The following is a 25,160-nucleotide window of genomic DNA, read 5'->3' on the forward strand; positions in this document are numbered from 1 at the left end:
TTTTACAGCACGTGATGCTGAAAAGAAGTGTGATGTCTGGAGGCTGTATCCAAGTTTGTGTCTGCCCCAGACAGAATAACAAACCCTCTCTAAAGCTGCAGCCACGTGAAGGATTTGGCAAATCGACATGGTGCAGTGGTTCTGCCGTTGATGTCAACCAGAACTTACAGACAGATGATGGAGGGCAGTGCATTTAAACACAAGCTTTTGATGTAAGAGAGGAGAGCTTTGTTTTTTCCCAGAGGGAGAACGTAGCAGCCAGATGGTACACACAGTATATATTGACATTTTCTATATAAATGTGTACTTTTGAGGTGCGAGCTACTGTTACAGGTATAGGTGTAGTTTTCAGGGGGGACACAGAGGACACATGCCACTTTGTATTTCAAACGTGCATTTGTTCCTTCCCTAATAAAAACATGAAAATAGTGGCAGAAAAAAGACATAAACACCATAAATCGCTGCACAAACTGAACAGATTTGTGCAAAGAAATTCACGCAGGAAATGAAATGTTTGATACCTAATGCTAACCCAAATACCCAAACCTTCTGTATCCTAAACATCTAGAACACTGAATCCAAACCCTGGCCCCTTGTTACAGCTTACATATGACATTGAATGTAGAGTATACAGAGGAATTTGGCTTTTAGGTCCACCGTGTAGATTCAGGGGAATATATTGTCAGAAATGTGATATAACATCAGAAGTATGTCGTCTTAAGTGTATAATTACCTGCAAGTGCAGCTCATTTGGAAATAAAGCCACTTTTACAGTACTTTTGGCATAAAATCACAATGCCAAAAGTTGGCTTAGATAGACAGAACCGGTTGTGGTGTTGTTATTCGTGGAGGACGCCAGACAGCCCCTGCCACGTCCGAAAGGATACATACTCAGGTGGCGTCACTTAAGAACACAGCTGGACATAACCTGTCATGTCCGCATGAAACTTATCAGGATGCCGTCAGGTTGAAACGCTGCTGGTAAGTATGTAACATAAGAAGCACAAGGCCGCCCATAAGAGGATGAGTCCATCAGGACTTTCATATGGAAGACTGGTGTTCACTTCCTGTCTGAGTGTGATGTTGTGTCTCAGGTGCTGGGCTAGTGGCGCCTCTCTGAAATGCCACACAGCATTGGAGAAACATTTATTTGTAACATGAAACTGCTTAATTCTGTGTTTTTAGTGGTTTTAATCACCAGGTCTGTTTGTTTTGGAGAAGAGAAGATCTCTGCATTTAATTTGTCTCCTTGTAATAAACCTCCAAACGTCTGAACTTAAGTTTTCAGCGAAAAAAGCAAGCACACATTTGCAGGTGCCAGGCTAACTGCACATCTCCGATATAACTCCAGCATAACTCTGGACAATTCGGCTCCCTGTCAAAACCTCCAGAACAATAAAATTGAAATTGAATTCTAACTGAGAGTTAAAGTTTCAGCTGGTTGCAATCTGCAATCCCCCCACAAATCTTTCACAGTGGGGCTTTAAATTAAACTTTAAGAGAACAGTAAAGAGAAAAAGTAAATCGGGTGTAAAGATGTGGTAATTAAACGGGATTAGTGTGGTTCACAGACTTGTTGAAGAGGCTGATTGTTGTTGTTAATGGCAGAAATGACCTGACAAGGCGTTCTGTGGAGCGGCACAACTGAATCAGTGAATATGCTCAATTGTTTATCCAGGGCAGATTCTGCGAAGCTGTCCGGATGATAATAAGCACTACCACCTCTGTCTGCATTTGTCCTTTGTTTGTTGCATATGTGTTTAAGTGCAGCAGGTCCACCAAGACGGGGCACAGAATCCGCCCCCCCACCCCCTTTTTTTTTTTTGGCTAGAATTTGTTTTTTCTTCTCTAGGCAAAATCCAATAAAAGAGGATTCAGTCATGAAAGCGAGGGAGTTTATTTCACCCAATTGAGTGCTAAAACGCCTCTTCACTTGTACAATTGAGATTTTTCACTCCCAAGTAAGGGATGCCACAAGGCCTAACTTGTAATGAATTTTGGGAAACAGTGGGAGGGATATATTTGATTTCCTCCTATCAAACTAGGTTTATTGGCAATTTAACCATTTCATGCCACCAATCAAAGACACGCACCACATCCTGTATTCTCACTCTCGAAAGCCTCTGAGACGAACTTCCATCAACCTCGGTCAATCTGCTTTCTGCCATTTACCGTCACTGTCTCCATAACATCCTCCCCTTATGAACTTCCTTGTCTGCCCACCAGCCCAGTCATTTCCTGTTCTTATCTTTAGCATGCTAATTGTCTGCCTTATTTATTATACATTATGCAGACAAAGAGGCTGTTGTGCAATCTATCAAGGAAGTGTACTTCTCTTTTTTATCAAATCTATCTTCAATAACGTCGCTTAAAGAAGCTGTTTACCTTTGCCATGTAAAACAGAGCTCATGCAACTCATCTTGTCTGCGCCTACATGAGTGATTGCACTTGTGTTTTTTTCACTTCCTCTCTCTGTCTCGAGCTGATTAAATCTAATTCTACCCCCTTCTGTGATGCATCATGGCTCAGCTTTTGCGACTGATGTTGATCTCTCTGTTTTTTCATACCCGAAGACCTAATCATGTTATAATTTTCCTGCAGCCTGACTTGGCTCGTTCTGTTTTTAATGATGGCCCCTACCTGTTTCATTGTGCATAATAGATTTGATAAGGTTCCTAGAGCCACCCCTTTGGCTCAGACCATCACAGTGCTCATCAGGATAATTTATGGGCAACGGTGAAAGATTCCTTAAACTGCAGTCGACCTTTGAGGACTACAGATGTGTTTCCATGCTGCTCCTTGAGTGCAGACACACTCATAAAGCGATGTCACCACATCTTCGTTTCTGATTAATCTCTGTGTATAAAAGACCTATTATGCCCGCGCCGTTTCCTGACCTGAGCTCTCCATTGACCTTGTAGTTGATTATGTGTCACATGCTCCAAAGCCTGCAAAGGAAGGGTGAGTAATTGCATTGGGTTAGCGTTATTAATCTTGCATAACATTAGGTCTTTATTAATCAGATATTTACATTGTTTACCCTGAATATAGCCATGTATCCACACAATTTACTGTTTAAATTATGATGCTGTTGTATTCGGAGCCCATTATCTAACTTAATGGTCTCCATTGCTGTCCAGTTTCCCTTTTATGCTAAATCACATTTGTGTTTTGCAGTACTATAGCTTTACTTATTCTCAGCTGAAATAATATAATTATTCACCACAATGGGAAATGCATTTATTTGCTTCTTTACCCAGTCACCAGATAAAACATGTTGTCATTGTACATTCCTGCAAACCACTGATAAATTACATTTGTGCGTTTCATGTGTATAGCAATACATTTTCTAATGCGATGTATATGAGCTGACTTTGTCATCAAAAGATCATGACGGGGTGATACCTCAGCAAAATCATTACCAAGCTTCAGACCACTGATTATTACCAAGAAGAAATACGAATCACCGCCTCGCAGCTCTATGCCTCTGCAAACCGATCAAGTTGTAGTTTAAGTTTAAATCCATGACTGTCCAGACTCATGCTTCAAATGTTGCTGCAAAGAAGCTACATATTTTAAAACATGGACGCCCCATACACGTCTTCAACCCGGCAGCACTGAAGATCTCTACAATCAGCACCGTTTCAGTTTTGGTTAGAGATCTTTTTTTCACACCTACACTATAATCTCAAAAAAAAATAGCCCTTACTAAATTTGAACAATTGCCTCTATAAGTTATGTCAAACATACATATAAACACTATTTGAAAGAAGGACATACCTGCAGCCACTGATCCAAAACTCATATCTTGCTCACACCAAGAGACCTCAACTCTGTAATGTCTATATGCTGCGTACGTTTCGTTGTTGTCCTGTCTTAGTCAATTGATTTATTTTGTGTTGTGATGTGTTTTTGTTTGGAAACCAGTTTAACTGAGTGAGGCCAGTTTTTACTGTAACACACCTGATGTTACTTGTAACGCCTTTACTGAACATTAAACACAGCATTGTTGAAACATTATTTTTTTCCTGCAAAAGTAACAAAATCTGCCATGAATCCACAAATAATGGCTTTTATATTTTGTCTTTTTGTTAATGTTTTTTTGCACTACTTAAACAACCCAAATATTTGTTCATGAGTGAGCCTTCAATGTGCTGACTGGCAAAACAGAGCCTGGCTAGCTATTTTCTCTTTGCAGTCTTTATGCTAAGCTAAGGCAATTAGCTTCTTGTTGTACCTTCATATTTAGTGGACAGATAAACGGGCTCATAATCATTGAAATCATTGAAAGGGGCCCTTGATGGCCAATCATATTGGCACATTTTGCCATCACAACTATAAATTCCCTTAAACCTCCCATTAAGGCACTGTACAGCCAGGTACTGTAATTTAGGACAGAACTGTCAGGACCTCAGTCGGCTTCTTTGCCTGAGGACCTCCAGAGTCTAAGATCGGCATGGGACAGATATGAGAGTGGTATCGATCTTCTAATCAAACATTCAACAAGAACGCAAATAATCCCAAAGCATCTAAATGTTCCTTTTATGTGGAATTTTTCTTTGCTGAATCTCAGTGTGGCTCAAAAAAAGATATCAGAAGACTGGATCCAATGCAATAACTCTCATTGCCCCCTTGAAAACCAAAGGGTCTCATAAATGATTATATTCCCCCACAGTCCTGCTGTAATTGCTTCTTCAAAACCCTACATTGGCTGAGACAGGACAGCCTATATGGACACTGCAGCCCACTTTACTGGGCCCTCATGACATAAGTCTCAAACTGACAGTGGCTGTTGTTTCAGGGTTCCTGCTTGGAGACTTGGTATTGATTTCCTCCCTGTGCTCCTTCCACAAGTAATATACAGCTTTAATCTAATTGGCGTGCGGGAACTTTGGGGGAGTGATGTCTACTGAGACATGTGTTATGTATTATTGCTACCTTCATACTCTGATTCACACTGACCTGGTGTCAGCTGTCTACACTGCTGACAAAGCACCTTTGATCACAGGGGAATAATGTCACAGAGAAGCTCTGGAAAATGGTGAGGGGGAAAAACATTATTAGATCATTCAAATAAGATTTTGAACTTAAAATTGCACCCACAGCTCTGTTTAGCAGTATGTATAAAGTGTTGTATAATTTTTCTGTACATCAGCAAGCATATATATTGGGTTCGTGCAGTCATGAAAAACCTGGAACAGTCACGGACTTTGCAAATAGCGATTTCCAGCTGTTGTTGAGATTTTGGAAAACTAAATATACCCTGAAAGTTTTGGAAAAGTCACGGAAATCTATTTCACAAAACTGTATAGTAATGCATGATGTGTTCAAGGACCTTTGGAAATAGAAAAATCCAATGATAATTTCTGCTTTTCAAACCTGTAGGCATGTTTTAAAGAAAGAAAAATTGCCCAAATGTTTTTTTCAAAAAAATCGGCAAAATAAAAAAAGCTTTCTTTTCTTTTTTTTCTTTTTTTTTTTTTTAGAAAGCACCAAGTGTATGCTTTAAAATGGTCAGAAGTTCATAGCAAGAAAATACTTACAGAATATTTTCTTCAAATTCATTTAAAAAATATATATATATATATATATATATATATATTTTAAACAGCTATTACAAAGTCATAAAAAAGAACTGACAAGGAGTATTGATGGTCATTTCAGAGAATGTATGGTCTTTAACACTTGCCTCAAAGTCATGGAAAAGTCCTGGTGATTGGCAAATTTGTGGTTTATCATTTAAGATATTCTCTTAATAAAACCTTTTCAGCATGATAGTCGTTCTGTACAAGCTGTTCCCTTTTTGCATATTACTAATGTATGTTGGTGCAGGAGAAAAAAACCTATGAAGTTTAACATGCACTGCAGGGGAAGCAAGTTCCTAGGCTTTGAAGATAAAAACACCTCCATAGCCTGATGTATAAAACCCCTGACGGCATTTTACAGTAGTTCATATGGTGCATACCAATCCACAGACTGTACATTTAAAAAAAAAAAAAAACCTTTTGAAAGTTGTTTCACTAACGCACTTGAGATTCTTTTTCATATTGAGCTGCCTTAAAACCCAAACAAAATCATTCAGTGCTATGCATTTTCCGGAGAAAACTAACACATACAAAAAGAATAAAAATCTGACACTCTGACGGAGAGCTGACCAAGAAACAGGCCGCCTTTATTGTGTATTCAGCCCTGGGACCAGACAAATTGCATCAAATGCCAGGTTCACCCAGGGGCCACTGTCTGCCAGACAGATATTCTTCATCCAAGGGCAGTGTGACAGCAGCTAGGTCCTGCTTGGCTATTTACATCTTCTTAGCCGTGGGTTTTTTAAAAACTATATAAATGTGGCTCCTTCAAAGGGCAGCATAACTTCCTATGGTGAGATGCCAGACAAGTTCATTGCACATTTCCCCTAAGAATAGAGGCATTTTGATGTAGCCGCCTCCCTGTGGCGTTAGTAAAAAGTCAACTTTGATAAAAGGCAAACATCATCCAGATTTACTCGGGCCTTGCCTCCAGACACCTTCGCTGGGTATCCGTACCATTTTCAATCTCACGCTCTTGTACCCCTTGAATCCGGAGCGTGTTCCTCGATGTGAGTTTTAGACGTATCAAGAGATGCCAAGATTACCACTTTGTGTGGCTTAATGCACTTCACAATGCAGCCAAGCCTGTAATCATCTCCAAGAGAAACAGTGGGTTTGCTATATGGTAACATTTCTTTAAGAGCCCATTGAAGCTCTTTACAATTGCCTTCAGATGTTCGGCTCAATCAGACCATGATCTGCTGTTTTTCGCTACCGACGCTGTTTGAGTCAGCTCCTTACTGTCCATTGAGCTGTGCGCTGTATTATAGCAGCAGCGTGTCTGACTGTGAAATGCTATCACTCGGCCCGGGTCTTCATCAGGCTGAATGAGTCTGGGGAAGATCAATGCATTCATTCTGAATTGCTTTACCCTGCCGTGTGCATAATGGGTTGATAGGTGGTTTCATAGAGCTTTCAGCCTGATGAGAGAGAGACGTAGTTTATGTTTGTATATGGTACATGAATGTTTGCACTTAAAGAAGCATCTTGCCGACATAAAGACATAAAACTAGGCCTCCTCTGCAGCAGACAGACACAAATACTTTTAAAATTGGTGATACATTTCCAGAGAAAAACAGAACGCTTTTGCTAAATAGGTAATGTGGACCGTCCGTGTGAAACAATGGCGGCATGTGATCTTGAGTTACCAGCCTGTTCTCATTCAAAAGTTGTCAAAAAGCACCTCTCTTTCAGTGATTTTGGCTGATTTTCAGCCTAAGCACGGCTTTTCTACCACAGAGATGTACTTATCAACACCAGGAAAAGTTGTGTGGGTTTTGGACTGAACGCAGCAGACCCAGAGAGGATCTCCACTAAACAGCAGAATACCTAACTCGTGATATGTAGATGCATTAGTCAACTCACAGAGCTGCAACATGTGGCAAGTTGGAATGAGAACGTGTTGGAATTACAGGTAAACAATGAGCTAAAACATTTTTCTAATAACATTTTAGGAGAGAAATAAGCAGTGCAGTAACATCATCCTGATTTTAAATCAGCCTTGCCTAGTTATACTGTTTGATCAGATTTTTGTCTGAGTTTGAGACCGGGGTGGGGGGGGGGGGTAAGTCTCTTGATCAGCTTGAGTCAGTTTCAGTTTCAGTTCAGTTTGAGCAACAACCCTGAGAGCCACTGTCTTTTAGTCTTTTATGTCAGTGGTTCCAAACAGGTGGTCTAGATTCAGGTCCTTGCATTAGATACAATACCACACTTTTAGTTTTATTTCACAAAATGGAAAGAACATGTTGGCTTAGAAAACAAAGAATTACAACATAATGCAAGAATTAACAGAAGCACTTCAAAATAAAAGTTCTTCGTTGAAAATTCACTGTGCTTTGAAAAAAAAAGTGTTTTTTAAATAGCTTGCCACTTGTCTATTCAGAATAGACCCACAAACCAGTGTTTTATGTCATTTGGAGGAATTTCGCTGTGGGGGGAGATGGGATGTCTCAGCACTGGTTAGGTGGAGGGAGGTTTACCACGGTATATCTACACAAAATACTCACATTGTTTTGATGCAAAGCTGGTTGAATATCAAAGAAATATCCGCCTGTAATACATTTCAAAAAAATCTCCAAGGTTCGAGTTCTGTCGTGACTAATAGCGTCCTGAAGTGTGGCACAAGCTCCACTGCATTAAAATCCTCATTAAAATTTGTTTGGCCACATAAATTAAAAGATTTAAATCCGAATTTGCTCCTTGTGTTTTGATCATATCCTAATACTCATTAAGTCATCTAAGCAGCCGACCTCCTCTAGTCAATTAAAATGCACACTAATCCTTTAAACCAACATATAGATTCACATCATGGATCCGGAGACACACAGCACAGGGAAAAGGACCCCTCTCAGAGAGGACGGTATTTACTGTGGTGCTTGTGCCATATCCCTCTTTAATTAACGCCAGGGAAGCAGCGCGGAGAGGTGGCAGGGGGTGCTGACAGGTAGGCGGGTGTTTTTCGGCAGCCAGCTGATAACACTCCACACAGGGGTCTGAGCAGTCAACAAAAAAGGACACACCAAAGGTCTTCGAGGCAGCTCAGTGATCCCCGGCCTCTCTTCCCACCACCGGGCCACCGGGGCAGCAGAAGCAGTATCAAGAGCCCCAGCAGCAGAGCGGAGTGGCGCCAGGCCAGAGTTAGCAGCAGCAGCAGCCTTTCCTCCACCACCCAACATGAGCCAGAAACACGTGAGAGAGAACGCTCTGTGTCTCTGCAAGGGAGGGAGGAAGGGGGAGATGGAGAAAGAGATAGGGAGATAAGTGGCGTAGATAAAAAAAAAAAAGTGTTTGCAATGGAAAGCTCTTAGAGGAGCAGTGCACCTTCAAGAGGACGTGCAGAGGCGTCTTTTCTTCCTATGCAGCACTTTGAAGACTATGAATTTAAGAGCAATATTGGACCACATCTGTCTCGCTGTCTATTTCTTTAAAGGAACGTTCAGAAATACCCATGACAGGCCCCTTTTTTTGTTTTTGAAAGGTGTTAAAAGAGGGTCTGTAGTCACAAGAGGATGCCCACCACCACCGCCACCGCTTCCACCATCTCGACTCCGCCATCCCCTGCTTGTTAGTGTGATCGCTGTCCCTTTGGTGGCTCTGCACATAATATATCTTCTCGCCGCAATTAACTGCTGCAGGGCCTGTGTAGGAACTTAGAGGGATGTCCCCCTCAGCAGAGCCAGTTCCCTGGGGAGTTGATGTAGGAGAGATGTAAAGGAAATAAGAATGCATGAGGAGAGAGAGAGTCGGTAAGTTAGGTGGAGGGAGGAGAGAGAAAGCGGGAATGCAGTGTGCCAAAGCCTCCCACCCACCGCTTGTGTCTGTAATCTCTCGGGGAAGGGCTGGATATCAGGGAAAGAGTTGTTGTGTTGTGAGGAGTGCTGACAGCTTCGTCTCTTCTGCCCCCTACTGCAGAGGAAGTGTTGATGGAGGATTTCAAAGAGGAGGGGGAAAAAGAGAGTGGTGTGGATGTCTACATTTTCTAGCCCGTTTCTCAGTGGTACTAAAAATGTCTGTCCTTTACAATTTGTAATTGCTGTATTAAGGTGTATTAATATCAGGAGTATAAGGGCAATTTTACTGCTCCATATTGACCGAAATATATCATCAACAATGGCTTGTTGATCAATACCAATGACTCAGTGATTACACTGCCAAGTTTTCAGTTTTATTTTGGGGATTTTAAATGGTCCCTGATGAAAAGAAAGTGTCTCTAAAATGTGTTGTTTTGCAGCTCACTTTTTTTTATTTCAAAGGTTGTTATGGAGCCAAAAAAGTCAATTATAATTTGGTTTTATAATTTTTTTATTATTACAGTGTTTTATTTTTTTAAAATAGCATATGTGCTGTATCTCTGAGCTAAATCACTGCCTTATTCTACTCTTCTGTGCACTGTCTGTTTCTTTTTTCTGCTCATTGATTTCTTACTCTTTGCATTGTAAAACACAATGGATCAATTGTGTTGTCTGTAATGCCCTGGAACCCTTTCTTTTTCATGAGTTTTAACTGTGAAACTATGAGTGATGGTATTTGACAGAAACACACAGTTTTTTTTTTTGCCAAAAAGGTTCCTTTTATTTCATATGGGGTATTTCTGTCTTGGTGTTTTTGTTTGTGCTTTTCTCACTGGTTTGAGGTAAGCTGGACTGATCTGGAAAAAGTCACATGCACCAGTCAGAATTTAGCAGCATTTATCTTGATGACATTTGGTGGGTTGCTTGGTCACTGTCAATCAAATGTGATCAAACCACACCCACGCATTTGGGCATTAAACTACTGAAAAATAGCACCTCAACAATTACACCTTTTTAGACTTCAATTAGTGCCTATTAAACTCATGAATATTCAATGTTATAAAGAAATACTAACAATGGAAGACACTTTTTTGAGGGATTTAAAGGTCCATCGTGTAGGATGTAGTGCTATCTAGTGGTGAGGTTGCAGATTGCAAAGCATTTAGGAGAGCTACAGCTGTCAATACAATAACACGAATGGCCCTATCTAGAGCCAGTGTCTTATTTGTCAGTTCTGGGCTACTGTAGAAGCAACATGGTGGACTCTGTGAAAGAGGACCCACTATGTATGAAGATATAAATGGGTCATTCAAAACATAGTAATAAATATTTTGTACCATTTCTGCCAATAGATGTCCCTAACTCCAACACATCAGACCTTTAAAGGCACACTCCAACATTTTAATTCTTCCATTGGTGGAGTCATCAGACAAATAATGAAAAAAGGTCAATATAAAAGCAGCCAAGGCTGCATCATCTTGACATTTTGGAGGTATAAGTCAAGCACCAATAATGCTGATTCCAATAATTCCCATTGTGCACCCAGCAGCAGCTTTTCATAGAAACTGCCTGGAAAATACAAATACCTCCTGTTTGTAAAACAGGCTTTGTTTTATAGATTGTAGCCTTAGAATCCAAGCCCACATAATTCTTATGACATCATCTGAGGTTAGTTTCTCAGACCTAGCAAAGCTGCTCCAGAGCCACAGAAAACATTAAATATTCACACACAGCTGTTTCTGCAGGCTGAATAGTCTACTGATGAAAAAAAATCCTCGCAGAAGGTTGAGTTAGACCCTAAGTCAAGTCAGTCAGAGATAGTCCCTAACCCAGTGAAAAATTATTTAACTTTCCGCTGCTCCTGAAAGTGGCAGGCCTCACTGTCAACTTTATGCTTCTTCGCCGTGGTCATGTCTGCTACTTTGCAGGAAATATCGGGTAATAGGAAAGTGTTAGTTTGCTTTTTTGTTGTCAGTTTATGAAAAGACATTACTTTTGCTTATGCAGGTCCTACCTGGTACATGTCTACAAACTGTAACCTGTGATTGTCATGCCATCGTGAGGTGAATGAAATTAAAGCTATTTTGCTTGATTAACCAACATTGTGTAAATCATATAGTGTATTATAAAGTAAAGCTAAGGGACATTTAAAATCAGTCTGAGGGCCACAGTCGGCCCCTGGGATGGGTGTGTGTAATGGCTGTGGTATATACTGGCTGTGTGTAATCAGGAACAGGTGAACTGAGTTGCATTGATGAAAAATTCTCTTTTGAAGAGCTATATAAATATTGCTGAATTGAGTCATTTACACTCTACAGTACACTAAATCTATGGATGGAAGATCTGATAAAGAATTAAATGTGAATAAGAGTTGTTTGTGGATGTATTAGAATGTTTAATGCCATTTTAACACTTTAAGAACATTACAATGTGCACACACTATTATTGTGTTTAACTGTACAAAAACTGACCTTATACACTCTGCAAAAAACAGCCAAAACAAATAATTATACTTTTACCTCAAATAACTGTGCATCATTGTGTTGGTGTGGACACTCAGTAGATGGATTTTCACAAGCCAGGAACACATATTCTGGGTATTTAATTTGCTCGTGGAGTTAATATACCAGATAATATAAGTTACTTTTTAGTTACTAAGTTACTTTTCATTCAGCATTTGTGCTAAAAAGAATCCGACTTGTACAGTTGAGAAAACTAATAAAGATAAATACGATCAGGAGTATTTGCTAACAAAGCGTCAATGTGTTCCAGCAGGGGCTGGTTTGATTAGGGGATTAACAACTGTGTTGACAATACCAAGAACTTAATACACACACGCTATCCTCAAACTCACCCCTCAAAAAGGTATTCTTTTCTGACATATGCTACTCACCAGCTGTTGTCTCCATCTCATGGGCCGCATGTTCTGAAAATCAAACTCCCATTTGTCCCCTAATTGCTGCGGCAAATCATCTGTTTTAATATCTTCATTTACCCTCCACATTCCTTTGCGCTGTATATCCACTTTAATTCAAGCTATACAGTCATACATAATGTATGCAGAACCATCCGTAACAGGAAGTCACTGCGGAATACATGTTTGCAAATTAGAACAATAGAGTAGTACTGTGCTAATCCACATGGGGTAATTTAACAATAATTCAGCTCGACTTTGTGAAGGTTAAAATATAAACTCCGCTCCCTCCCTCCCTCCCTCCTCTTGCTTCAGCAGTCAATGGTGAACATCCATGAGGGGGGGTACCATTCCCGCCTTGCAGTCCTGCAGAATATTGGCTGTCAAGAAACAGACATGCAATCAATCATGAGCAAAGTCACAGCCAATGTGAAGGATACCAGTCCTCCTTAGGCCTCGCAGTAGTGACAAGGCGGCACTTGCGTAACGTTTGACACCGTGGTGCTGTAGGTTGAGATTAATGGACGCTGAGTATATGTACTTTAAAGGGCACCAGATAAAAAGTGTCTGACCTCTCATGGGGGAAAACAGATTTCTGTGTGTGTGTATACAAAAAAAGTGGCCTTGATCACTTGTACCTCTGCGGAGGAGATTAACAGTGGAGATACTGTAGCACAAAATCAAGCGCTGAGACAGGGACGCTTGCTGAGCTCTGCTTAATGGGCTCTGCTTCTTGGCATGTTTTCAGGATCATGCCTCGCATTTTATCTCTCTTTCTCTGTTCCCTCTCGAGAATTTTGGCATTGTCCAAAGTATAACATGAAAAATAGCGTCTGCTGCTGGCGGATTCCTTTGTGGATGTTTGTTCTTTGCGCTGGAGTCCACATATAAAGTCTTATGCGGCTTCTTTTGGAGTCTTTCTCTCGCTCGCACAACTTTGACAAACCAATTCTCTTATTTGAAATTCTCTTAAAGTCAGAGAAAGGGATCTGAAGACCTTGATGTTTAAGTCTTTGCAGCTAGTCTCAGTTCTCCAGCTGAGGCAGTCACTTGATGCTGTTTTGCTTTGGGACATTTCAGCTATGAAATAACGGCTCAGACACAGTAGTTCAGGAACTCATTGTAGCAAGAAACACCCAACTGTGTCACCATATCAGAACTCAACCGTTTATCTCTGTAAGCCTGCCATTCATTCTCCCACTCATGTCCATTTCAATGTCCAAGCCAAAATACATTTAAATGCATCACTCTCCTCATTTAAAATACCATCCAGACCATGTGTTGATATGCTCAGGCTTTCCGCTGTTTCAAGGGGTTCCAGGACGCCAACGTATTTCGCTTTGATCCTTGCTGGGGCTAGCAATAGATTGCTCTGGATTTAGCTGTGATCGGATACTTATAGGATTTATCAAGCTTTTGCAAGCTGCTCTCTACAAACACAGCCATGGTTCAAATCATGGCTCTGTGTTTGCAGCCCTGACAAAGAACATCATGTAACGCACATCTTTGCCAAATCCATGGACACTGTCAGTTGGCACATCTTGCACACTGAATTGTAATCCCCGCCAAAAGCCAGTCAGAATTTGAGAGGCAACATGGGAAAGTTGCTCACCAAAACATCCTGATTACAGTTTAAGACTGGTGTGCGTATATGGCTCAGAGAGGCTCAAAAGCCACGAGTCAGTATATTATGAGCACATGGATATCTGATTATTTTGAGAATAACTACATGTACCATTTATTTTTGGGATTTATTGTATTTTTTATTTTTAATCTGTCCATTTTTTTCATCTTGAAAACAGCAAAAAATATGTGCATGTGTTTTTTGTCATATCTTCCAAAATAATCCATATAACTGTTCCTACTGCTTCTTTGGTTAAAGTCTGGTTAAGGCAACTAAAGCTCCTTAGGAATGATTGCTTTCATGGATAAAATAAAATCAATGTAAACTGTTGGAAGCAGACAGACAAGAAGAATTAGAATCTTTGCTGTACAATTCAGGAATTTCTTAAAAAACAATGTTTAGACTTACTCAAAGGTTATCCCTCCCAGTTGTCACTTTTACGTCCAGATCTTTGAATTCGCACGGCATGCAGGTGAGGTGCGGACTTTATATAAAGGTAGCGCCCAGGTGCCAGCCCACATCCCAGAGGAAGCCATGAAACTTGCGGCTACAGCTCAGAAAAATATGAAAATATGGCAAGGCTAAATACAAAGCAGAGAGAATTTGGGGTTGGTGCAGTGAAACTGTTTGTGTACAGTTTGCAATTCTTGCATACTGTACCTTATAGTTTTTTTGTTCAAATATCCATCAAAGAGCCTAATTAAACCAAAGCAACGTCCAGTGGCGTTCCACACGCACGTGGAAGGTGCCTTTTGGCATTGTCTCAGTGCATTTGTCAAAAGCACTGACAAAGCAGTGCTATTACGATTTTGGAATGAAAGCCTCTCTAAATGTGCTGCAGCTGACACAGCTCAGACGCGCCTGACAAGCGCTGTTCGGGCGAGCAGTGTGCACACTATAACTTGATAACATGGGTGCCAAAACAAAAAACAACACGCTCGGCGCTGCTCACACTCTCATGACGCACACCGTGTGAAACGGTTCAATGCGTCGATGCATGTTACGTGAATTGACGTATTTATGTAATCGATTATGTCGATTACGTCGACGCGTCGACGCAGCCCTACTAATGCGTGACCATACTGTCCTTAAAAGTTTTTGCAACTAGATAACAATGTTATGTCCCTTGTGTCTTTTCTTCAGAGACAGGAATATCATTGTCTGCATAACCGCCATAGCTCATTTCCCAGGGAACCATAAACATAACTAAGATTATCCAATTTAACAACTGATATTGTTTTTACAATGAAGACAAGCTCTTCATTTTTGCATCTCTTTGTGCCAATGTGGCCCTTTAAGAACCTTGCATATTTCCACTATTCACTTTCATTAATTCAACACCACAAGAAGACAACAGGGCAGCGTCAGTGGCATTCCTCTGCCGCTGTTAATTAACAGCCCAAACTTGTAGCTAATAAACAGAGCTCCCCCTAATTGAACTGCCAGCTGCATTGTTCCTGGTTGTTTGCAGGGAATGGATGCCATGTTGGCGCTCCGCAGTATAATTACCGGTGTCTGCCCCACTGGGAGAAGGGATCAATCTTGGGTGACACCAGTGGTGGATACCTCCTGTTGTATCCTTGGGTATTGGTTCTCCGTGGCAGGGTGAGTTTATCATCATGGATAGAGAGCCTCCTCGATGTCTACGGGCCGTACTGCAACTCGCCGTGTCCATTTGTAACACAACAACAGCTTCTCCGGATCACAGTCATTACTTCTGCCACTCAGATTGCAAAGAAAACAGAGTGAATTCCAAATTTATGAACACTGCCCTCTAAACACTATGTCATTTGATGGACTCCTAAACGGTTGAGGGAATTCAATTAGGAAAGGAATAGAGTTTTGAAAATGCGGCACTGTGCCCGCCAGTTACTCAAGGGACGTGATTGATGTCTGTGAGTGGCATTTAGCACAGCTGACCCTCATTCAGATTACCATCTCATTAGCATCAATAGACTGAGACACACAAAAGAGAGCAGCGCCGTCGCCTGAAAGCTGTTCCGAGGGACCAGCCTGAGGGAATTTCTTGCTACAAAATACTTTAATTCCATAGTTTTAGTGTGACATTATGGGAGTGGGAGTGCAGCTGCATACAAATCAAACAGCAAAACCCTACAATGTCAGGAATTATGCCCTCAGCCCTAGATTTCCAAGCTCATTTGAAATATGTTTTCGATTGTGGGGCTGCCATAAGTGTGTATCTGTTGTTCTAATTATGACAGCGAGTCCCAACTGGGAGGTGGAGGTTGCCTTCATGGAACATAAGGCCTTTAAATTAAAGTATCCATCTACATAATGAATGAAAACAAGTCATTTGTGTATCAATAATTGTGTAATCTCTATGAAATGTGGTTTACATGTTTTCCTTAATGTACTGCAGCGACTAATAAATCCCAGACAACTCATCACAATATGTCAGCTCTTTGAGCCGCCTAAAGAGGAAACTTTTTACAACTGGCAGAACAGCACTGTAGATCTCATTTAATCAATACTGCCCTTTGTTTGTTAAAACAAACACGTTCTGCAAGTTTGAGATGATTCACGACTGAACAGGCAAAGATAAGAAGGCCAGTCTCTGTACATCCCTCGTACAACATTGATGTGTTTTTGTCGAGACAGCATGTTGTATGAAAACAGGGTGTCTTTCTTGTTTCATTTGAGATGCTGCTGCAGGCCCAAATATGGCCTACTTTTACCTTTTCCTCTTCCCCCTGGTGGCGCAGATGTTATAAGACGCAGTTTAAATATAGTCTGTACAGATGTTTGTGCGCGACAGCATGCGACGTAGGTGTGGATTTTGGATCATCTGTGATTCAATCAAGGTGGTAAAATAAATATGGGGAGAAAAAAAGAGATGAATGTGCAGGAGAGAGAAGATGAAGAGAGGAGGGGAGACGAAGGGAGGCGAGAAGCAAGAGAGGCTGTAAAGAGAATAAGAGACAAATGGAAAGTGTGTGTATGGATGTAAGGTTTGCAGAGTGTGTGAAAGAAAAAAATTAGAAGAGAGTAAAGGCCTGGAATAGAGGAGGCAAACTAAAAAGAGAGTGGGTGGTATAGAAAGAAAGAGCATGAACACAGGCCTTTATTGTATTCCGTACCGTCTCCTGTCTGTATCTGATCAATAGCTGCTGTCGCTCAGGGCTGGCTCAAACCCCTCCTGCTCACAACCACAAATGTAACCCCTGCCAGCCTTGCCATGAGCTTTATTATTCATGTGGACCAAATACAAGACCAGAAAACGGGATGAGCACACTGCAAACCAGACTCGCTGACATGCCTGCCCCAAGTGTGCAAGCCACAGGAAACAGCTTCTGGGACAAACAAAACAAAAAAAAAAACAGCTTCCTGTGTCAAAGTGCTACAGCAGAACAGAAAAGAGTCATGATTTAAAAACTGCAAAAAGAGTGGCATTTTTGAGACCTCCAGACATTACACTCCTGAGTTATTTGTGCCATTACTGGGAAAATAACTCCCCTTAAATCTTCAAAAATTCACAGAAGTTCCAAATCTGTGCAGCCATTTTCATGAGCCTCACCATCATATACAAAAGTGGGAGCAGTGAGTTGAATGTAAGTAGTGGAGTGAAACATTAAGATGGTGTTAGCTTGGAGATTTGTGTGCAATCCTGGCTACGAGAATACGTAGAAGGTCACGGCATCACCCAGCTTGAAAATGTGCACCCTGTGAAGCCGTAATTTTTCAAAACTGTGTGCTGTCACAGTTGGTTCCTAAGTTCTTTTAAAGTCAGGAAATAGAATAGTAGTAATGGTAGTAACATGTAAAGATGAAAAGGCAGCAAAGAAAGTCCACATTTTATAGTAAAAGTTGACTCATGTATATAAACTTGCCACCATAGGAACAGTGGTTGCTTAATCTTTGCAACAAGCTACAAGTTTGGCGTTTTGCAACATCTTTAATATTTGAGGCCTCACCAGATTATACAAAACTGGGAGCAGTGAGTTGAATGTAAGTAGTGAAGGGAAACATTAATATAGTGTAAGCCTGGAGATTTGTGTGCAACCATGACTACGGGAATACACAGAAGGTCACGGCATCACCCAGCATGAAACTGTGCAGCCTGTGAAGCCGAAATCTTTCAAAACTGGGAACTATCAGTTGGTTCTTTAGTTCTCTTCAAGTGAGGATCAGGGTTCCAACACATTTTTAAAAATGACTTTTCAAAACTTACCCATCACATTTTACCCCAATTTGATTACTTTATTCAAGTAGTTTAAAATGGGTAGGTCTACAAAAACACCCTTCCTATGCATTTGCAAATACACAAACTGCAACCGCTTCCTCTCTCCTCTCGCAAGTTAGACATTCCTGCTGAAAACGAGATGCACATGCCAAAAGAGCAGACTGGCACATAAGAGAACTTTGCAAAACGCAAAGGCCACACCTCATTTTGGGGGACAGCGAACCAAAGATTCAATAAACAATGCAAACGTATTTTGTGTAATGCTAGACATGTTTTAGGAATTTTATCAACATAATTTAAACAATAGTCAAAACTTTTCTAAGACCCTCTGTTAATTCCAAACCATTTCCAGGCCTAGAAAATGTTTTTTCTAACTTCAGAACTTTTACAGGTATTTCATGACAGTGTGAATGCTGGAGGATATAGAATAGTAGTAAAAACTAAAAAAGATGTCCTAATTTTATAGTAATAGCTGTAAACTTGTGGCCATAGAAACAGTGGTTACATTACCTTTAAAACGGCTTTGGCATTTTGGTCGATGCCATCTTGGATATTTGAAGCCTCACCAGAATATACAAAACTCGGAGCAGTGAGTTGAATGTAAGTAGTGGACTGAAACAATAAGATGGTGTTAGCCTGGAGATTTGTGTGCGATCGTGACTACGGGAATACACAGAAGGTCACGGCATCACCCAGCATGAAAATGTGCAGCCTGTGAAGCCGAAATCTTTCAGAAACTGTGAGCTGGTTTCTAAGTAGACTTATGATTATTTCTTGGTATGCAGCCCTTTAATAAAGAGGAAAATGGAACACCATCGACATTTTTTAATAAAAAGAGGACAAAGTTGACCTGAGGCAAATCTATCTGATAAAATATTCTAATGATACTCCAAAACAGGAAACAAATGCAATTGTTGTCTTCCATCTACATCAAATGAGAAACACAAATGATTGTTTGATTTTCTCAAAATGCTTGAGCACTTTGTGCTAAACACTTATTACTGTTAATCAATTTGATGTGCGACACTGCATGACCACGGCATTTATTACCCAAACAAAGTTATTTGCAAAAGAGGGAAAAAAAAGTCAAATCAATAGTGACTTTCTAAGCAAGAAAGTACATCTTGCTGGGCATCTGTTTGTTCTTGTCTTTTTCTTGGATGGTAAAGGTTGAACCAATGAACCGTGGACTCTCCTCAGCTTGTGGACTGCTAATTCACTTTAAACTTCCTCCAGTCTCTTTTGAAGCGAGAGTACATCTGTGGTCAGGTCGGGGGAGGTCATGTGTGCATTGCTGCTATGGCAGTACGACACATCCCAGCATACTTCTTATTCCTTTTGGCTGCTTGTGTAATTGCCCTCCTGCATGTGCTCCCTATTAAGCATGTGAATTGTGCATTGCTTCACAAAAGCCAAAGGCCAACTTGTGCATGTACCATTAAATGGGTGTCATGCCTTGTTGTTTGTTGGACAAGATAGTTCCGTCGTTGGTCTCACATCTATCATGTTTTTTTCAACTGCCTGCTTGGAAACATGAAAAATGTTTTATTTCTCCGCCATGCTGCCAAAAGTAACTGAACAGACAATTCACAAACTGTCAGTTTCTTCTGTAACTGCTCTGAACAAAATGGTTTTTGAATAATCATTCGCACAGCCATGACAGGAGATCCATGTCTAAGATCTCAGACTTCTGGTTGGGGGCTTCTCAGAGGATTGACCATAGGCTGAATAAAATAATGGATATAGCCAGTGCTGCTGAAGCACAGCAGAACAACCCTTCGCCATTTATCCAAGTAAAGAAACACGGTATTCACAGTGCACATAATCGGGTTGAAATGTATATACATTTTTCTAAAGCATTTGTCATGCAGGAGAGACAAAAACAAATGAAATGGTCAGTTATATTGACATTTAGGGATGAGCTGTTTGATTCATGATGTCAGTTCATGCATTGAGTAACATTTTAGAAATTAACTGTGACCCATCTACATCACAGTGTCCAGTTCTCTTTATACATCTTTGGTGTCTATGCATTGGCCCACTCTTGGAGCCAGCCTCAAGTGGCCATTCAAGGAACTGCAGTTTCTGGCACCACCACATTGGCTTCATTTTTAAGCCCATGGCTGCTGTTTGGGATTACTCTCAATCTTCCCAGGAGGAAACAGAAAATGACAAAAGAGCATGGCAGTCTGTCGGAGACAGGAAGCAAACAGCTGTCCAGGGACTTCGAACCCTATCTATAATTCAGAGGATGTATAATAAAATAAGTTTCCTCTTTTGTCATTTGCTGTAAGTGTGATGAAACCCAGCCCAAACGTAGAGGCTGGCTCCGGTGCAATAATAATGAAGACATATTTTTCCCTCATCAGTGGAGAAAGGCTGGGTCCTTGATTAAATATTGACTCGCAATCGTCTGTGTTCTTGTCTCAGTCTGATCAATAATTCATATGAGGTAAAATAGATTGTTGGAATCATCTCAGATGCTATATATTTTCGCCCAACATCTGCTTTGTTTGTTTTTATTCACAAAAATGAACAGAGCAGCAGCTCACAACACGTGACCCCTCCTCAGTAGGTTAGCAGCAGTGATGACACTGTATCAATACTTTTAACATCATTTTACAAGTGTTAGGTAAATTTGTTTTATGTTCAGCAAGTGAAATCCCTTGCAGAATTTGCTAGTAATATTTTCTTTGGCTTGACTTTAGCACCTCCATTATACTTCATTTCAGGTCTGTCACATTCTCATCAAATTAACATGACAATGTAATATTCTCAACCTACAGCCATTTCACATTAAATTCAAAGTCAATAGTGGATCAATTCTGACTGTTATAACTGCTGAATCAATGTCCAGCCAATTTATGTGAATACTTTGCAGTCGTGTATTCAGATTATCAAGGGAATTTCTTTAAACCAGTTATGGATGATTGCTTGTTATGTATAAGTGGGAGGAATAAATTGACTGTTATCACTCAATTGCAGACCCATATACACGAACAGATTTCATGCATTTGAGGTAATCCTACTTTATTATTTAGCAATGGAAGGCAACAGAGGTATGTATATTATTCAGGCCACCGTTTGCCTCTCAGTGGTCGATCACCTGCAGCTCCGACTCCTGTTGCGTTGCCACAGCAAAACAAGCAGGGTCATGAATTTTTTATCAGGGTGGGAAAAGGTTGATGATGGGTACAGTCTCGATGCTTGTTACATAATGTGGTCTCTAAAGATTGGGAATAACATCTATAGCATGCTAATGTGCATTGCCCCTAAACTGCAAAAACCATTGTGAATGATCACTCATGGGAGAGGAGCCGTGTTTGCTTGCATGGTGGACCATTATGTACTCATGTACTCCAAAAACAGAAAGCTACACAGCATCCAAACAAGAGTGTGTTTGATAGAGCTTTAAAAGGTAGGTGAGGAGAGGACAAATGGGGCTATTTTAAAGCCTCTGGACCTCCCACAACAGTATTCATCCAGGGGATGCAGTATTCTTACCCTTTACTCGCATATGTCAAATAAAGATCCCTGGAGAGCATCCAGGAGGCTTCTGCACAACAGGGTTCCTACGCACCCACAGACTATCCTTAACAGAGATGCTGACAGCTCGGCTTATTCTCCACTTTCCACTGATGTCAGGACTTATTTCTGGCTGGCCTCTGACACACACATATTGGATTTAACAGCCATGAAAGATGCCTTTTTATTGACATTTGGGGATTTAGTGGCCAAGTTAGACCCTGACCTCAAGGGATGAAGTGAAGGGGACAAATTTAGGTTCTATTATTTTATGTAAAAAGTAATCATTTGTCTGTTTCATTTGTTTGTTCGTTGATTTGTTTATAGGCTGGAATTAATAGAAAAATATTGTGCTAACACCAAAATGAGGCCAACAGAAAGACAATTAGGATCCTTTGTTGTGGTAAACACTCAAATTCCCTTGGCAACATCATGCAATAGCGAGTATAAAGCGATAAAGTCTGCATACATCAAGTGGTGGATGGGTCAAACAAACACAGGAATTTCAACCAGAAGACCACTGTTTGTGTCCCGTGTGTAACCAATATGCAGTGTTGATCTTTTTTTTTTTTTTTTAACGTTACCTAATTGCTTACTTAACGTAACATCAAATGTAACTATAGGCTTTATGAACAATGGACATAGCAACATTATTTGCCCATTGGTTTGTGGACTGCCATTGTGAAGCGTGAGTTTTTTTTTTTTTTATTGCCCGCCACCTCAAACCCAAAGAATATAGAGCTGGATAAAGAGAATTACTCTCTCTCTTTCTTTCTCCCTCTCAAAGTCGAACTGGAATCTGAGTAGAGGGTAAAGCTAGGCAATGCTGATCGAATATAAACCAAGATTATGTTACTGCACTTCCTATTTCTGTCCTAAATTGTTTTTAGAAACATAATTAAATGTGCTGTTTAGTTGTAATAGCAAAAGTTTGTAAACAGAAAGTGGGTGCCATACTACTTTCTGCACAGTGAAAACAGAGGCCATAAAAATGGAGATCATTCAGTAAAACTAAGCAGCGTTGATCAAATATAAACAAAGATTCTGTTACTAAGTTGCATATTTTTTCTCCTCAACTGTTTTCAAAAATATGTTTAAGCCGTTTCACTGTAATATGAGATCTTTTGTTACCAGCTAGCTACTATTATGTCAAACGGACGTGTTTTTGCCATGCAGGCACATATTTTTAACACATTATATGCCAGCAAGAGAGAAGTTGCATACAGAGGACTAAAGAGACTGAGTCTGCATTCAAATGCTTTTTTTTTTTTTTTTTTACACATCGGGGCTGTGCTGACAGTGAAAAATGTGCAGAAATGCATAGAGTGCAAACATTTCAGTCTATGTTAGACTTTCCTCAAAATGAGGCATGCATGATGACCCACCCTATCTGTGGGTTACTCTACAGGTGCCCCTTATCAGCCATCAAGGCTTGATTGAGCAGAATAAAAAAATATAATAAATAGGCTGTATATAATGTTCCAAAGAAGCTATTGCATGGGCAGACTGCAGAGATTAACAAGCACATGGGCAGAATAATTGCTGTGAATTAGCGACCCACTGAGTTCTGATACTTTTGATTATATTTATTTTGGAGTCTGCAATTTTACTAATGTTTGAATCATTTGTTGTACATTGCCATCTTTTAACAGACTCCATTACTCTGGGTTTGCAGATTGCATTAGAAACAGCATTACATTTCACATTAAATTAAGTTATTTGATTAAATACAAACACAATTCAAACACATTGGCTAACAATGTTTTAATAACTGTCTTAATTTATTTTAATTTGACTTTGATAACTAATTGCAGTTTGGTGAAGGACTTCTTTGAAAGAATATATTCGTTTTCACACTTTGTTACATTCCAAGGCAGACGCTATGTAAAAATAGCCATCACTAAAAAGGAAACCAAAAGTGAGCACTTGATAATGTCATCAAAAAGAACTGCTATGCTTTAAGTGACGACAGTCTCTATAGTAGCCTACAGTATACCAATTACACACTGTATTTTCACTCTCTGTACATCATGGGGACAGCTGCACGCATACATTGTGCCGTCAGCAACCTTTTTGGGCTGATTAAGTGAAAGACTGAGGTGCATGATGCGAGAGAGAGAATTAATGGCTTGGTAGAAATGTGTAAGGGAAAGATGGGAGTTGGCGAGTGAGAGAAATGATGAATACGTTAGAGAAGGTCAGTGAATGTCATCTGATCCAAAACAGCTACTCAGCCCTTTCCATTATCTTTCCCATTTAGATTAGTAAATCTCAAATCATTGAGTGTGATGGGGCAGAAAAGGGGCATGGGTTGTACAGAAACTAGCAGTAACACGTCACAATTCTTGATTTGCTTGTTCAATATACTTTTTCCAAGTGGGAAAAAAAAAGTTGTCTCACTGAACTCTCTCTGCCCTTTGTTTCTGAATCACATACAAATATATGTATACGCAGTACCATTTTATCACATTTTTCAGCATTTATGCTCATATGCTTAAAACTGCCACACTGACCAATAGGTCAGCCTTTAAAAACTTATGTTGGGGGTTCAAGATCCACATAACCTTGGCTTTAAATTTTAAACAAGAGCACAAAGTTTTGAAGTTGATGCACAGTGCAAACAGCAATATTGGGTTTAAATAGTCTAGACTTGTATCATATACAGAGGCTTCCATAAAGTAATAGAGCACACAGAATAGTGCATCCATACATTAAAAAAAAACAAATGTACAAATGTATTTAAACTAAAATGCATGTGTTTTTTAAAATGTAATGTTATCGAAAGAGCACACACACAAGTGTCAATAGAAAACAAGTCTCAATACAATAAATGTGAAGAGGTGCATGGAGTGTAAAAGTTCTGCTCCCTGTTGGACTTCCCTCAGTGCAAAATGAGGCATGCACCTCTGTATGTAGGTTACTCTTCAGGTGCACCTCGTCAGTCATCAGGGCTTGATTGAACACACATGAAGCCAGCTGCCAGCAGGTGAAGTCAGTTCAGTTGAGATTAAGGGGCTGTGCCACAAAGCAAGATAGGTGGTTTAGCAAGAAATACTGACTCTCAGACTAGGGTTTTTCTGTCCTATTAAGCAATGCAGATTGTCAGCTGAGAGTGAACTTGTTGAGCTGTAAAATTACATAAATGCCACCGGATAAAGCCACGTAATTACAGTAGCGCTATTGTATGCATTGTGTCACTTTTCTTTTTTTTTTTTTAAACACAGGAAATCAGTGATGCAGAAAGTCTGAGCAAGAATATTGTTATTTTTTATTCACAAGGTTGTTCTGGCTCTCACTAAACTACTGAATATGATTGTGGTGTTCTCTGGTCAAGTTGTCCTGATTGACTATAAAAGAAGCTCCTATAAAATCACAGGTAGCATTGAAAATTAATTAGGATGATATTACTTGCATATGAAATGCAGTATAATTCCTTCAAAGCATACCATATTGTTACCACTAGGGATTACATGCTTTCCATCCATTTTTAGTCCATTTTTAAGTCAATTTTTACACTGCT

At 40.1% G+C, this 25,160-nt stretch overlaps 1 long non-coding RNA gene across 6 annotated transcripts in view; it reads right to left on the reverse strand.

Annotated features, from left to right (window-relative positions):
* Window positions 1–3,226: 3,226 nt before the first annotated feature.
* LOC121944973 (uncharacterized) overlaps window positions 3,227–25,160 on the reverse strand; it is a 78,956-nt gene continuing 57,022 nt past the window's right edge. For 2 of the 6 annotated variants that reach the window (XR_015776380.1, XR_015776378.1), the window contains one exon: window positions 3,227–8,797. This is a non-coding gene — a long non-coding RNA (uncharacterized LOC121944973). The other 4 variants (XR_015776381.1, XR_015776379.1, XR_015776377.1 and 1 more) reach the window with 3 other exon arrangements.

The sequence above is a fragment of the Plectropomus leopardus genome, chromosome 4 (genome assembly GCF_026936395.1).
Source record: "Plectropomus leopardus strain MGB_pleo_1.0 chromosome 4, ASM2693639v1, whole genome shotgun sequence".
Taxonomy (NCBI): Eukaryota; Metazoa; Chordata; class Actinopteri; order Perciformes; family Serranidae; genus Plectropomus; species Plectropomus leopardus.